This window comes from Castor canadensis, chromosome 7 (assembly GCF_047511655.1).
Source record: "Castor canadensis chromosome 7, mCasCan1.hap1v2, whole genome shotgun sequence".
Lineage (NCBI taxonomy): Eukaryota > Metazoa > Chordata > Mammalia > Rodentia > Castoridae > Castor > Castor canadensis.
In genome coordinates this window covers 13,686,167-13,703,531 of record NC_133392.1, presented here as the reverse complement: position 1 = coordinate 13,703,531, position 17,365 = coordinate 13,686,167, and positions in this window count along the sequence as shown.

Here is a 17,365-nt window from a genome sequence, read left to right as displayed (position 1 = left end):
CACATGGGGCCTCTATGGGGCCAGCCTCTGGAGAAATAGAGGCTTCGTGATCTTCCGTCTTGTCTCTTGCCTACCTGATCCCTAACACCTTCCCCACCCCAGCAAACCACTGCTTGGGAAGGACTCAGGACCAGGCAGAGAAATCTTGTCATGTACCCAGTCCCCAAAGGAGACACAAAAAGTCCCAGAGAGGTTAGGGACTCAGCTAAGCTCACACAGCTCATTAGAGGCAGAATCCAAGAGGCCCTCAGCGTAAACTGGAGGCACTGTACCCTTCTCCCAGGCAATTCGTCATGTCTAACAGCAGAAATACCAATGTGCTGTAGGGCAGCAGTTCTTGACCAGGGACAATTTCCTCCTCAGGGGACATCAGGTAATAACTGGGACATTTTTGGTTGTCACAGTTGGGGAGGGGCTGCTACTAGCATGTAGAGAGTAGAGGCTAGGCAAGCTGCTCAGGACAACCCCATAGTAAGGAATTACTCCAAATGTCAGTAGTGCCAAAGTTGAGAAATAATGTACTGAAGGAATTTCAGAGATCGGAAGGGGAATTAGTTTGGGGTCCAGTGGCAGCCATTGTAGTGCTTCCCCATGAGATCCTAGAGTAACAGCAGCGCCCAATAGGAGGTCTATTTTACAAGGGCACAGGCCTTTCCCATCCTTGTATAGGTAGGTGCCACCACCCTGTCCTGCAGATGTGCCACCAGCACCTAGCATAGGTACAACCTGCCCAAGGTCACACCAGCAAGAAGTGGCAGATCTGCTCCCTGCCATGCCTTGTCTTTGTTGCAAGAGCCTGGTGGCTCTTGTTTGAGGAAGGAGGAACCCATGATCATTTAGAAGACCAATGACTTCTCAGCTACCTAAAATAAATTACACAGTAAATTCCACTTCGCTGAGTCTCACTGATCAAAGTAAAGGATCATGAGGAAAAATAACTGCTGGGTCTTGGGAACCACTTCCCAAGAAGTGGGATGGGTGTGAAATTTTAACCCAGTGAGGAGATGTGCAGTGTTGGGCCAGGGCTGATGCCAGCTGATAAAAGAGGGGGAGGCATGAGGAGAGAGGGAGAGAGGGAAGAGAGAGACAGAGACAGAGACACACACACAGACAGAGTGAGACAGAGAGAAAGAGAGACAGAGGTAGAAAGACAGAGGGAGAGAGAGAGAGAGAAAAGCAGTCTCTAAATGCCTGTTCCCAATCACCTGTGGGGTGGTGTGCAGCTGGTTTCCAGCAGAACTGGAGATCAGACCCCATGCTCCAGCACTCAGGCCACCAGGCTGAGAAAGGCTGCCCAGGACTTCTCATCTGTGATACCACAGGAGAAAAGGTTCTGTCTGCTACTACCCACCTCCTCCCTCATCCTCGTGCCTGCCAAAGTGCTGTCACATGAAGGAAGGCAGGTTAACTTTTAATGTCATATGACCAGTATCCATTCTTTCTTATGATTGAGGTGAATTAATTAATTTTTTGTTTGTTTTGGCAGTACTGGGGTTTGAACTCAGGGCCTCATGCTTACCAGGTAAGCGCTCTACCACTTGAGCCACTCTGTCAGCCCTTTTTTATGTCGAATATTTTTGAAATAGGGTCTCTCAATCTGTTTGCCTGGGCTGGCCTCAAACCATGACCTCCTGATCTCTGCCTCTCAATAGATAGGTGGCATGAGCCACCAGTTCCTGTCAGAACACCAACTATGTGCTATGAATTCAAGGGTGAGCAAAACACACATGTCCCTCTCAGAGAACTTTTCACTTGCAACATGGGAAGTGCTGGGGGACGTGCTACCAATACATCAGATCAAGTGTGACACATGCAACGATGGTGTAGTAGGGGCTCCATCTCTCGATGGCTGGGCATCAGGAGGATGGGACATGGAGCTGGCATTTGAAGGATGGAGAGCACTTCGCAGCTGGATGGCTTGTTTTGTCTTCAAACCTCCTCATTCCAACCCCATCACTGAGGTTCTCAGAATCTAGGCTGAGAACCACTGGACACACCACTTCCTCAGGGCAAGAGGATGAGCCTGAGGACCCATCATCCTTTAGGGATCCTGGCTTGCCGTGTGCCAGGTAGGCTGGCAGGAGTAAGACTTTGTTCATTTTACCCATCAGTCTGGGCCTCATTGTGCTCCAGGCACTTCCACAGCCTGGGATGAGCAAAGCCCTTACAGAGCTCCAGGCTAGCAAGGAGACAGACCTGAGGGGTTCTCCACATAGAGAGGGAGCCTGCTGTCATCTACTTGGGTCCTATTCTTGCTCTGAAGTGGGTGTCTCTAGCAGAAGGCTGACAGATTTATCAAGGAATGGAAACACCACAAGGCCAGTGGGGGACAGGGTGTGGTGGCATACTCCTGTAGTCCCAGCTACTTGGGAGGCAGAAGTAGGAGGATCATGGTCCAAGGTTGAGCCTGGGTAAAAACCTGAGACCCTATCTGAAAATAACTAGGGCAAAAGGACTGGTGTGACTCAAGTGGGTGAGCATTTGCCTACCAAGTGCAAGGTTCTGAGTTTAAACCCCAGTACCACAAAACAAACAATGACAAGAAAAGAAAGAAAGACAGAAAGAAAAGAATAAACAAGGCTAAGGCAAGGTGCAGAAAAATCTTGCTCTTAGATCCTGGACAACTCCCCCAGTACATAGCCTGATTACCTGTTCTCCATTTCTGCTAAAAGTCCTCTGCTCAGTGAAGCTTCCAAGCCCCTGGGCCTCCCCAGCATGTAATTACATACTTGTGTTAATATTGATTAATGTCTGCCTTCCCCATTCATCTGGAAGGGCAGAAGCTTTCCAGCGTTCATCCCCAGGGATGCCTGGCATACAGTTGGCGTCCAGGAAATGTTTGTTGGATGAGCAAACTGTTATGACCATAGCAAGAATGTTTTGGGTGGTTCATCTGCCTTTTCCTTATAGGGACCTCTTGCCTTTACGTTTCCTAAGCATTCCACAGATGATTTGATTAGCTGGATCAACCTTCAGATGGGGAAATCAAGGCCCACACAGGGCGTTCAGCTGGTCTAGGCTGCAACTCTGCACTTGGACTGTAAGTTGGATGTACCTGAGGACCTTGAGAAACCAATGATTGAGGTCCAGAGTTCTGAATCAGTGCTAGGAGAGGAGCCCCACGTTGGGTTCAAATGCTCCCAGCCAATGTCACTTGCAGTCAGCTGTCTCTAGCCATGGCTGGAGAACCAGAGGGCTGGATCCCACCTGTGCCACCAGAAGCCCAAAGAGGCACAGACCTCACTAAAGGTCACACAGCAAAGGTGGGGCAGCCTGGAGCCCCACCCAGGCCCCAGAGAGTACCTGAGGCCATTTCCCTGTGCAAGGGGATGCTTTCCTAGAATTACCTCAGCACCACCACCCCAGAGCCTTTTGGACAGAGAGAAGATGGCAACTTCTCAGACTGAGTCTGAGAATGCTATACCCAGTGTGACAGAGGGACATCCAGAAATGCTCTGCGTCCCTTCCCCTCTGGTGTCCCCTTGCTAGAGCACGCTAGCTTCATCTGCAGCTACCAAAGGGCTGGGATCCCTTGGGGGCAAGAGGCTGCCTCCAAACCTAGGGCCTGTTCAGAGGCAGCCTCTTGGATGCCAGGGTTTCTGGAGCCTCAGGGGAAAGGGCCAGCCATCACACCCCACGGAAGCAAGGGATGGCCTCAGTTGTGTGCCTTGCATACCCATTCCTGAGGAAGATTGGAACACTCCTGCCCAAAAGGGTTCTATGATGGATGTGGAGAAGCAACCAAATGTCCCTCATTAATCACCAGCTCCATCTGGCTCCCCACTTGATGGTTTTCATCTGACTTGAAAAAGACCCAATTAGATCAAAACGTTTTGACAATTTATCTTATGGCATGAACAGGTCCAGATCGAGCCTATGATTTCATCACTGGGGACGGGGAAGGAATTGGGTGTGGGTCACGCACGAGGCCTGGGGAAATGAGAGGGTCCCCCCAGGAGCCTTCCTGTGAAATCGGAGTGCAGTCCAACCCCCAGCAGCTGCTGACCCTGTCAGTACTGGTGCCAGGGGACCTGCGGGATGATGAGCACGTTTGATTTGGGCGGGAGAGGCCTAGGGTCAGGGAGTCAGGGTGGGGTGAAGAAGGTGGACAACCAGCAAAGACCAAATAGTCCAGACAGCTTGGCATGCTGGTGTAGAACATGTGGCAGATTTAGAAGTGGAGCTATGACTAATGCCAGGCCTGTTCCAACCAATGCACCAGCAAGATGCCTGGAGACACAGCCCTGATTTCCAGGTGGTTCTGGCCTCCTTGGAGAGGGATCTACAGATCCCTGTGGATCCCCCCTCTCATTACAAGGTTGGGCACATGCCAGGGTCCCTGGTGTGGGAAGTCATTTCCATGAGATGATGGCTTATGGTTCTTAAGAAGCATGGCTTTTGCTGAAACCACCCCTGCTCAGCAGCTCACCTGCCTTAGGGGTCACATCTCATCTGTCTCACAAGCCTTAGGATCACTCCCCACATCCTCTGCAGCTCAAAGATGCCTTAGGACTGAAAAATAAATTGCAGTGTGTCCCAGTGACTTCATTTTCCTCATCCCAGGGCCAAAGGTGAGGGGCGTTGGCCGCGGGGCGAGGAAACCAGCCTTGCGTCTCTTGCAGGACTACTACTTGGCCTGCCAGCTTGGGGAGGGGCTGGCAGACCAGCCTTCACCACCCTTCCTGACTCCTTCTGGGCTCCTTCAGGCACGTGTGGCGGTGTCTTTTGCTTTCTCTGGGAGGAATGGCAGGAAACCCCCCCCCCAGGAACAGCCGCCCCCCATCCCAGAAACTCCTGAAGACTGCTCACTTGCATCCCCCACACGCCATATACACCTGCAGACAGATGCTCCATATACTCACACACGCCATGGTGCATCCCGCTCCCATGGCCTGTTTGGTCATGTGCAGGCACGTGTGCACAGACACATATACACCCTGAGCACAGTGTTCCCTCATGCTGTTCCCACCTCTACACCATTTCCTCATTCTCTTCAACCTCTTCTCACTCATGAACCCTCCACCTGTCCTCAGACACCCACACCACCCACCACGTGTACTCACCACATCCAAACCCCACATACCTCGCTTACCGTGGATAGGACTTTGGGCTTCTTCCCTCTGGCTGTCTTCCTGGGTCTCTGAGAGACACTTCTCCCCTTCCCTCTTCCATGCTGCTCCTCAGCCTCCTTGCCTTTCTGCCTCTTTCTGGCTAGGTCTGCTTTCTTTCCTGGGATCTGGTTCCTCTCTGGGCTTTTATGCCCTTCCTGGGCCCAACCTTTTAGTTCTGCTGGTCTTCCTCTCCCATGGTCTCCCCCAGGAACCTAGACATTTGCTGGCACTCACAAAGGATCCACCAGCCAGTTTGGCAGGATACAGGACCCACCGCCAGTCACAGCGGGGTCTGGTTCTTGCTTGGGGCTGAACAAGTCTCCCATCTGTGGAAGACAGGAAGGTCTTTGGAGAGCAGCCTTTAGAAAATCACCAAGGCTCTTCCAGAACTTTCAGTCCAGAGCCTTAGGAGTTGCTCCAATGCATTGCCAGACTACCCCAGGTGCCTTATCAGATTTGGGGTGATGGATTACTCAGCGCTCTTACTTACAAATGACAGAAACCCAACTCAAATGGGCTTACATTAAAAAACAGATCAAATGGTTTAGCACTTCTGAATGGGCCAGTGTGGGAGATGGTTCACTTTACAGTCACTTCACCAACATGGCCCCTCATTCCTCTGCCCTTCAGGATACCCATAGGAAACCTGTGGTGGATTCAGCTAAGGCCGGGAGAGTGCGGCCAGCAACTTTGGACATGGGCTGCTCCAGTCTTTGACATACTTTCACCAAAGGATTTTGATGGCCTTTCTGGGGGAATGGCTTGGGCAGATTGCTGACTAATTGGATGGATAATACAAAGCATCATCATCATCACCACTAGCAGTACCACTACTGTCGTCATCATCACCACCATCACCATCACCATCACACACCACCATAACCACCACTACCAGCACCAGTACCACCATCACCACCATCACCATCACAACCACCACCATCACAACCACCATCACCACCACCACCACTACCATCATCATCACCATCACTACCACTGCCATCATCACCATCACCACCACCATCACCAGCAGCACCACTACAACCACCACCACCACCACTACTGTTATCATCATCATTACTATCACTACCACTGCCATCTTCACCACCACCACCATCACCACCATCACCATCACCAGCAGCACCACTTCCACATCATTGTCATCATCACCATCAGTACCACTGCCATCATCACCACCACCATCACCCCTGCAAACACCACCATCGTCATCTGCTGTCATCATGCGTGGTGATAATGATAACAGAAAATTCTGCCCCTTCAACAGCTTTCTTCGTGCATTCATCTCTCTTCACATGTCATTGAGAACTTACACCAGTCCTGTGAGACTTGTTTGACAGACAAGGAATCCAGCCTCAGAAAGATTGAGGAACTCTTTTGAGGTCACACAGCTAGCTCAGAATTTTGATCCAGATCTGTGTGATTCCTAAGCCTTGGCTCTTAAGCACTGTACCATATGTTCCCAAACCGGAAACAAGCCAAATTCCATCAAGAGGAGAATGGAGATGGGGGATGTGTTTCAAACCATGGAAATGAGATAGTTGCTCAAAACAATATATGCCTGCATTCCCCTATATGTAATGATTCCCTAGAGAATGCTTAGGTGAGAAAAGCAAGTTTTAAAAGATGCAATGGTCTCATTTATTTATTCTCCAACCACAAAATAGGACTGGAGTGTCTGATGCGTTCACATACACGCAGAGTGAAGGGCCTGAAAGAATCTGGAGCTGTTAGATAAACTTGGCCTTCTGCATTCCCTGAAAAAGGGGAGAAAGAGAGAGAGAGAGAGAGAGAGAGAGAGAGAGAGAGAGAGAGAGAAGGAGAGGAGCATGGCTGCCACAGAGCCCAAGGAATCTGATTCTTCAGATGTCCAGCCTGGCTATGCCACCTATAAGCTGTGTGACTCCAGGCAGGTGACTTAGTTTCTTTGTCCACATCTGTAAAAGATCACCATAATACATATGCCATAGGGTTAGTGCTGGGATTTCCAACCCTGGCACTAGTACCAGGTGATGCTAGTTAATTCTTTGTCATGGAGAGCTGTGATATCTATTGCTGGTGGTTTGAGAGCATCCCTGGCCTCCACTTACTAACTGTCCATGACAGTCCTCATTCCAACCAAGGCAATAAAAGCGACCACTGAGTTATAGTGACTTTGTTGCTGTGAAGTGCTCAGGACATTCTGGGCACTGAGGAACCCTGGGTAAATGTTGGCTCCATCCATCTGAGCTGGAGGTCTTCCTCCTTCCAGCCAGCAGAGGGATAGGAGCAAGATTTAGGGCTGGAAGTTGAGGTGCTTGGGGGTCTGCTGTTTCTACCCCTCGGTGCTGGGGGACTTTGGGTTCTAGTTCACCAGTTGGGGACTCAGTTTCCTGTGAAATGTGAGGGCCTGACCAGGGGCTATATGGTGCCATTCTGACAGCAAGCAGCTGCTAGGTCCACGGGGAGCTGTCCCCCATCTCTCAGAGCCTGAAGGTGGCAGGGTTTAGCCCCCTGCTGTCTCCTCTCTGCAGTCACTGGGCTGGGCTACAAGCCTGGCCTTGCTGGGAATCCTTCTCACATGCACCCCCACCCTCCCTCCACAACTGGGGAGCAGATGCGGCTGGGTGGCTGGTGCCCAGACACAGGTGGTACCACCTGCCACAAGTGCCTTGATTCTTGATCATCCTACAATCACTTTTGGCCCCGAAACAATTTGCTGGGTGAAGGGAGAGGAGGGCCTGGAGGGAAAGGAGGAAGAAAGGGAGGGAAAGGAGGAAGAAAGGGAGGGAGGCTGGGGCGGCGCGGGGTTAAGAGTGGCCTTTGAAGTTCACAACCGCCTTATAGAAAACATCTTCAGTCATTCCGCATTCGGATGATGTCAGGAGCGCACATTACCATCCTGAGATCAAATGCAGCGGCAAGAACCACTTGTTGCGCACCAGGCTACAGTCATATATCAAGTATTGCAGGCACACGCAATTCGTAACTTTCCCCGAAACAGATTGATATTTTCCTCTTCCACTTTCTGGGAGGAGACATCTGACTTTACTTCAAGCACAGTTTTTGCACGATGCTGGCCATGCAGCTGACAGCCTCATTCTGTTTCATCTCCCTTTGTGTTCCCTGGGTGTGAGGCAGTTTGTTATCTGCCGTGCAGTAAAAGGAAAAGCTAATGATTCTTTTAGGAGCTCCAAGGTTTGGTTCAAATAATAAATAGAGCTTGGGGCATTATTTGTGTTTTTATTCTTCTTGTACAAGAATGTCTTGTTGGTTGTTTAGTTTGAGACGTCGGTGTCTTCCCAGTAAAAATGAAATTAACATCCAGAACAACCAGTAAAACTAGGAGATTGGGATCCCCTCACTGCCCCGAAACTGCAGATTGTCAGGGCTGGCTGAACCCTTACTGTTCACTGGGAATAGCCTTTCTTTTCTATGAAAGAGGAAATGGAAACCCGGGGAGGGAAATGAGTTCCCAGCACCATACAGCCTTGACTTCAGGCAATTCGTTCACTCTCCCTGGAGGCCACTCTTTTGCCTGGGAACAGAGGCTGCAGAGATCTGCGCAGGGCCTTTCTAGAGCTGAGACGTCAGAAGACTGGAGAAAAGTCCTTGTAGCAATTGTGTTATCCTAAAGCAATATCCAGCCAAGGTTCCACAACCTCTTAGGAATGCTGGGAACTGAGTTGAACTGGAGGATTGAAATCCAACTGGATTTATCTCCTCTGCTAGCTTTTGTCACTGTGGCAAATACCTGGGAGGAACAATTTAGAAGGAAGAAATCATTTATTTTGGCTCACGGTTTCCAAGGTTTCTGTCTATGGTTGGCTGGCCCCATTGTTTGTAGGTGTATAGTGAGGCAGACCGTCATGGTGGAAGGGCATGGTGGAGTGAGCTGCTCACCTCATAGCGGCTAACAAGGAGAAAGAGAGAGAGAGAGAGAGAGAAAGGGGCCACGGAGAAGATCCCCTCAAAGGCATGCTCCTAGTGACCTACTTAAAGTTCTCCAACCAAGCCCCACTTTCTAAGAACTCACCAACTCCCCATTATGCCAGCAAATTATAACTCCATCAATGGATTAATCCATCGATGAAGTCAGAGCCTTCATGGTCCAACAATTTCCAAAAAGCCCCATCAGCTGGCAACCAAGCTTTCAATACAGGACCCTTTGGGGGGATGCTCCATTCCCAAACTGGATGCCTCCTTTCTCTACTGCATTTGCTTCTCTTCCCTGCCTCACACATCTGTGACAAATGCACAGAGCCTGAACTTGGAGCAGACACAGGCAAATTTCTGAGTCCTATAGGAGCCTGTGCTCTGAGGGGTCACTGTTTGTCTAGAGATATGAGGCCAGCTGCAGATTCAGAGTCAATCATGGTCCCCTTCAACCAGGGTGGAGAAGAGAACCAGCCAGTGCTGACCTCACCCTGAAGCCTCTGGTCTGGGGCGTCTCCATCATCCCTTTGTGCAGAGGGTGAACGATTAATATTCATCCCCCACGCCTCTCAGTCACGCCCAGTACATCATTTGTAGCTGCCCTTGAGGCTGGCGGAGCACACAACAGGCAGGATAGCTCAGTGGATCATGAGCACTGCAGCCGGTTGTCCAGGTTTAAGCTCTAGCACTACTTATTCCTAGCTGTGCAACTTGGCCACCCTTCTCAGCCTCTCTGAGCCTTGGCTTTCTATATTTTAATTTTTTAAGAAACTGAAACTTAGTGCACATATAAAAGAAAACATGCAACGTATTCTTAAGTGAAGAAGCCCACTTCTCAGCACAAGAAGTAGATCTTTCCTTCCACCACTGGGAGTCTCCTCCAGTCTTCACCTCCACCTGAGAAGTGACTGACATCCTGAAATGTGTGTCTGTCATTCCCTTGCTTCTAAATAAACCCTATTATTGTTTCCTTTTGCACCCCAAATAACACACTGCTTGTTTTGCTTGGAGTTCTCTAAGACTGCCAGGTCTTCTTTCCTCCCCCGAAAATGATATTTTTAAGACTCCTCCTCATCACCATATTTTCTTCTTTCCCATGGAATGGGACTATATCCCGTTGTGTATACGCCTACTCTCTTTTTGATGGGCATTTGGGTTGTGCCCTGTTTTACTGCAATGATAGAAAGTGCTTCTGTGAACGTTCTGGCCCATGCACACACCTGTGTGTGAGTTTCTATAGGCTGTCTGTGCAGAAGTGGAATGGCTGTGTTTTAGAGAATAGGAACATTAACTTTATGGGGTAGCATCAAGTTCTGCTCCTGTGGAACATCCATTGTTTTAATCTGGATGCAGGGTGCCAGCCTCACAGGGCTGATGCAAGAATTAAGTGTATGCAAAACCTGCATTGATCATGGGGCCTAAGCAGAGGAGACGCCCAGGACACATAGCACGTGAGCAATCACCTGCATACCAGCAGGGCATGAGAAAGCCTTCACCCATCCTCCATGTGACAGGCTCCTGCCTCTGACCCATACCGCTGCTCCATACCTTGTGAAATAAGGCTTTTAGTCAGATTATTGCAAAGGCACACTCCGAGTTTGGTGACAATACACCTAGAGCTCCAATAGATGAAGTATGACCTTGTATGTCTAATTAAATGCCTAATGTTCTCCTTAATGGAGGGAGGAAGAGAGACTGCTGAGAGGAACAGAGGAGGCCAGTGGGCCTCCTTTAGTGCCCTTGTGAGTCCTGGGGCAAGCCCTGAGCTAGCCAGGCTATGGCAGGGAGAGATAGAACCCAGAACAAGGAACCAGGCCTTGCAGCTGGGAAACCTGGAAATGTCCTTCTCATGGGATAGGGTCAACCTTGCCTCTGTGAATTCTTTCAATGACTTTTAAACAGTGGTTCCAGGAGTTATTAGGAAGGGAATCAAAATTGGGTGACCCCATGCCTTATGCAGTCCTTATCAGGACATTTAGAGGCAGGAATCCAGAAAGCAGCTTCCCACTGCTTGGTTGGGATTTTTGGTTTTGGATGAGACTCTTACTTGGCTCACTCAGTCCATCTGGAGTACAAGAAACTGCCCTGTTTTCTGCACTGTGGCCTGAAGCTGGGGAACTGGCTGCCATGGAGACGGTGCCTAGGCACAAAAATAGGTGACCAGGGATCATATGCCTTTTCCTCCCATCCAAAAAGCTGCCCTCCTATGTCTGGGTAAAATAATCCCTTTGCTTTTCAAAGCCAAGAATTCTTGGATTGTTTTGAGCCTAAGACATTTGTAGAACTCAGCCCTACACGTGAGACAGAAATTTTTTAAAAAAGATTTTTATTTGTGTATATTAAATGGTACATAGTAAGGGTATCATCATGACATTCCCACCCTGCGTATTTGAGACAGAGTTCTTGCTGACTGTGAGTGCAGTGCACTGGGCTTTACTCTAGGAGGTGACATGCTGGAGTTGGAGTCCTCTTTCCTGTCTCTATCTCTGCAGTTGACAGCAAGACACCCAGGAAAGCATGCAAACACAGTTATCTACAGCTTGTCACCAAAGATATTTATCACTTCTCAGCGCAGTGCGTGGCTCAGAGACCAGACACCCAAATGCACCTCAATGGGGCACTTTTTTCTCCTTGTTCAAAGTGAAAATTTCCAAGCAATATTTGATGTCAGGAGAGTGATGACTCAGACTTTCCAACACTGACGCCCAGAGAGAGCCACATGTCCAAACTGCAAAAATGATGCTACGTGATGTGTGAGTTCCAGCTGGCACTTGGTTCTGACATGACACTCACCTTTGGGTACCCAAGTCCCTCCCTGCAGATGACTCCCAAGTCTCGAATACAAGCCACCTCAGGAAGGAGGTAGGGGACCTGAGCCAGGGTGTGAGGCTCAGTCTAGTGTCAGACACGCCAACAAGGATGGATGACTCCACACAAGCCTCCTCTCACTGTACTGCAGTTTGATTGTGTTTTGGAAAAAATCACCAACAATTTTCAAACATTTTGTAAAACAAAGGACCCTTAGCCAAACAAAGTCTCAGACAGAGCTTAGGTATAGAACAGATAAAAGCTCTCCAAGCTGATTTGGTTGAAGCAGAGTTGGGGATCCCATGTTGCCTCTTGCTGTGTTCCCTCCCAATCATGACAACCCAAGGGCTTCACAGAGAAAATCTGATAACCACTGAGTTAGATGATTACCTCTTAAGCCCCTCTTGTTTTTAATGGTCTATGAAGTAATGGTAAGGGTGGCAGGTTGGGGATGTGGGGTGCTATGGGCTGAGATATCCCTCCAGCCCCAAATAATATGTCAAAGTCCTAATCCCCTGTACCTCAGAATGTGACCTATGTGGCGAAAGGATCTTAATAAAGTAATTAAGTTAATGATGTCACTGAGGTGGGTTCTAATCCAGGAATGATGTTCTTATAAGAAGAAATTAGAACACAGATGTACAAAAGATGAAGGCACAGGGAGAAGACAGACATCTACAAGTTAGGAGAGAGAGGACCCCAAAGAAAACAGCCCCACTGATACCTTGACCTTGGACTCCCAGCCTTCTAGACTGGAAGCAAAGAGATTTGTACTATGTAAGCCACCTGATCTGTGGTACTTTGTTATGGCAGTCCTGGCAAGCTGTAGGTGTCCTCTCAGAGGACCTAAGCCCATGCCTCACAGGGGAGCTACCAGATCCTTGGTGGGATAAGAGTCATTGTTCTTGAGCTGGGCAGTGTTCCATAGTGGGTAGGTTCTATAGCAGTCATCTGGGGATGCTCTCAGTAGACATGGTGGCTGGAGTCTGGGGAAGGCCTCCCACCACCTCTGACTTGAGAAAGTCTCACTATGGGACATTTAAGACCTGCTAGGACCAGAACCTAGGTCTCATTTCTTCCTGCTCAAATTTCACCCATTATAATAGTCACCAGTGGTGGGGGAGCTGTGTGAAACTAGCAATTTTCACTTCACAGGAATTGTCTGGGAAAATAACAGTTTTTCACCTTTGGAAACTGCCATTTGGTTTCATGAAAAATTCAAGGTGAAAAAACGTAGGGGAGCATTTTCAAGTTTTCATGAGGTAGATTTTGGCAGAAGTGGCAGCAGTCTTCAATCTTGCTTCATGGTAAGACAGGCACCGTGGTGTGGGGCTGGAAAGAAATAAGGTGGCAATGGAAGATGGAAAGGGGTAAGGAGAGTCGGCATCCTTTCAAGGATGAATGGAGCTGACACCAAGCTCTGGGCCAGCAAAGACGGACAGAGGACTCTGGGGCAAATCACTGTCTTCTTTGATGTCTCTCCGAGTTGTGCGGGAAAGGGCTAAGTGTGCTTGTCACTTAGTTTATGAAGGTTCTCTCCACTGGAGTCTCAATAATTAGATGGAGGCCTCTAGGTCACGCCTTGGAGTTTTTGAAATGTGGGGTTGTTTTGCCACTTACCAAGTGTCTCTTTGACATCTTGGGGTAGTCATGATCTATCCTGCACAGGTGTGTGTGTGTTAGGGAGGGGTGAGGCTTACGACAACATGAGAAGGTGCACATCTTTACAATTGAGGAACTTGCAGTCTGATAGAAGAGACAGACGTGCTCAGGAAAGATCTGGAACCAGTGGCAAGGCAAGCAAAGGTCCTGGCGCAAAGCTTGGCTTAGAACAACAAAATGAATGGTGCCTGGATTTGGTAACATGACTAACAGCCTTAAGAGTGTTGTTCTCCTGAGAAACAATGCTCAGGGGATGACCAGAAGTGCGCTGGAAACTTCTGTATAAAGATCTTTCCCATGAACACATTTATAATTGCCCCAACTTGTACCAGCCTAAGTGTGACAATCAGAAGGTTTGGTTCCATAAATGATGGTGTAGCCCAGAGGTCAGCAAGCTATGGCCCTTAGGTCAAATTCAGATCCCCATCAGTTTTTGCCAATAAAGTTTTAGTGGAACACAGTCACATTCTTTCCTGTGTGTACAGTCTGTGCTGCTTTGTACTACAGTGGCAAAATTGAGGAATTGTATGTCTCACAAAGCCTAATGTATTTACTAGCTGGGCTTTTTATAAAAGTGTTTCTGAATAGTGGTTAACCATATGAAAACATGCCATGAAAGCATTAACAATAATGTTAAGTTGCCAGGCATGTTGGGGCACACCTGTAATCTCAGCACTCAGGAAGCTAAGGCCGGAGGATGGAGAGTTCAAGGGCACACTGGGCTATGTAGGGAGACCTTGTCTCAAAACACAAAAGCAAAAGCAAAAACATCCGTCAACAAAACAAAAAGTATATAAAAATGTGAAAAATGTGTTGATATTAATAATTTGAAGAACACTGCTCTATGCCACAGTTCTATTTTACTTTATAATATTTTTTGATTCCATAAGTATTTATTTATTTGTTTAGGATTTGTGTCTATTTCTGTGATACAAATTCATGAAAGTGTTAAGAAAAAATTGACTGACATTAAGGATTTTTTATTGTTATGGAAGACTGCATATGACACAAGATAAGCAAAAAAGTAGGATCAAAAGTCTTAATACCTAAACTAATAACTTGTATCTGCCAAGTGCACATGAAATTCTAGACATTGTTAATATTATTTTTATATATGGTAGAGGGAAGGGAAAATGCCATTCAGAAAAAGCAGGATACACAATGTTGATATTAGTAATAATTAGTATTTATTAAGTACATATTAAGCTCAGTTTAATTTACATTTACATATATTTCACCTACATTCTCCAATAAAAGCCCATGTGAATATGGAGGCTTCTTAAAAAACTAAACATAGATCTGCCATATGATCCAGCAATCCCACTCCTGGGGATTTACCCAAAGGAATGTGTCTCAGGTTACTCCAGAGTCATCTGCACATCCATGTTTATTGCAGCACTTTTCACAATAGCCAAGTTATGGAAACAGCCAAGATGCCCCACTACTGACAAATGGATTAAGAAAATGTGGTATTTATACACAATGGAGTTTTACTCAGCCATGAAGAAGAATGAAATCTTATCATTCTCAAGTAAATGGATGGACCTGCAGACTATTGTGTTAAGCAAAATTAGCCGGGCTCAGAAGGCCAAAAATCACATGTTCTCCTTCATTTGTGGATTATAGACCTAAAACAAATGCAGTAATATTATTGGACATGGATCACACACTAAAGGGAGAATGCGCATAGGAGAAATAGGGAAAGGGAAGGAAACCTAAAACTTGAATGTGGTTGATGTGCTCGCTGTAGAGGAGCAAATAAAGTAATCTTAAACAGAGGGAGCCCACTATGGGAAGGGGACCAGGAAGTAGTGAAGAGGTCTGGTAGGGATGAACCAGTGTGGGTTGCAATATACAAGTGCATGGAAGCCATGCTAGGAATCTCTCTGTATAGCTAGCTTTATTCAAAGTAGCAAAAACACTATGTCTTTCTTATTATTGCTTACGTTTTCTCTTCAACAAAATCGGAGAACAAGAGGGCAGAAAAGGTTCTGCTGGGAAGTGGGAAGTGGGGAGGGGAGGGCAAGAAGGAGGTGGCTCAAACAAACAATGTGTATACATGTGAGTAAATGTAAAAAGGATAAAATAAAAGAAAGAAGAAAAATTAAAAGCCCGTGTGAGGTTATGATGGCCTTCTAATTACAAACCAAGAATGGAGACACAAAGTTAAGTAATTAGTGTTAGGAACCTAACTGGCTAGTGAAGGAGCCAGAATTTGAAGACAGGAAGTCTTTCCCTGTACAGAGAAAGGTCTAGAAGGAAATGAGGCAAAACCCTAGCCTCAACCTAGTGGTTGAGTGTGGTGGAGGTAGGGAAGCGCTGTCTCCATCACACTCACTTTGAACAAGTGAGTTGCTGTGTCTCACAGGTGAGGACATTGGAGAAGACATCCAGGACTGGCTGGAGGCTCTGCCACCCCAGAGAGACCTGGCTTCTACCATCCTTACATCCCTTGACCCTTACATCTCCAGCTGACTGTCTCCCTCCTTGTGTCATCTCTTGCATTCAGAGCAGGTAGAGGGGTAGCAAAGGGTTAACAGTATAAACTGTTCAAAGGGCTGAGTGGCCCTTTAAACAAAATGTTTCCTCAGCTGAGATTGTGAGGATTGAAGTTGGAGGCCAGCCTGGGCAAAAAAGTCAGCAAGACTATCTCAAACAAGCTGAGCACGGTGGTACACACGTTCATTTCTACTACCTAGAGATGACAGTTACACATGGTCAGAGTCAACCCAGGCAAAAAGTACCAGACTCTATTTGAAAAATAACTAAAGCAAAAAGGGCTGGGGGTGTGGCTCAAGTGGTAGAGTTTAAGCCTGTTTAGCAAGTGCAAGGCCCTGAGTTCAAACCCTAGTACTGTCCCCTCACCCACTTTTTCTTTTTCCTCTCCACTCCAACTAGCAACTTTCGCTGTGTCTCACTGGCTGGAACAGGGTCACATGAACATGTTAATTGCAAGGCTTGCTGAGGAGTGACATTTTTTGGCTAGGCACATGGCAACTCTGAATGTCACTCCCAGAACCACATAGTGAATTTTCAGGGTGTCTGGCAAGGGACACGGCATTCCTCTATTGGTTGCTCCCCATGACAACCTCAGGCCTTCAGGGTATATGAGAAGCCTACAGAAACTCTACCCAACTGACTTCTCCTACCATGTTAGGGACCAGAGCTCTGGGGTCAGCCTGGCCCTGTGCAGGGGCCTGTGGCAGGATGACAACATGTGCACGGATAGAGCCTTAGGGCCAGAAAAGCACTCATAAAAGTGGTCTTGGCTCATATAGTAGGTATAGTTGTGTCCCTCCAGAAGATGTGTTCCAGTCCTGACCCCCAATACAGGTACATGTGGTCTTATTTGGAAATAGGGTCTTTGCAGATGTCATTAAGTTAAGATGAGGTCACACTGGATCAGGGTGGTCCTCATCCCATTCCTGGTGTCCTCCTCAGAAGAGGGAAACTGGACACAGAGGAGATGCAGGAAGGAAGGTCATGTGGTGACAGAAGCATCAGGTACAAGTCTAGGGATGCCAAGAAGCCAGGAGGGACAGGGTCTCCCTAGGGGGCCTCCAAAAGGAGGCCTTGGAGTGGTTGAGCTCAGTGAGAGGCCCTCCAGTGGAAACACCTGAGAGAAGTCCACTCAGTGTCCTTGTTTTGAACACCCACCTTCAGGACAGTGTCCCACCCCTCTTCTTGCTGGACTTCAGCTATACTGCCCTAGGACATTTTCTGCTCTGAGGCATGGGTGCTGTTGTCAGATCCTTTCTTGGGAGCAGATGTCGGGGAGCAAGCGTGCCTGAAGGGACAGGAGAGGGAACACCCAGGTTTGCTGGCTTTCTGAGAGCTGAGAACCTCGGCTCTGA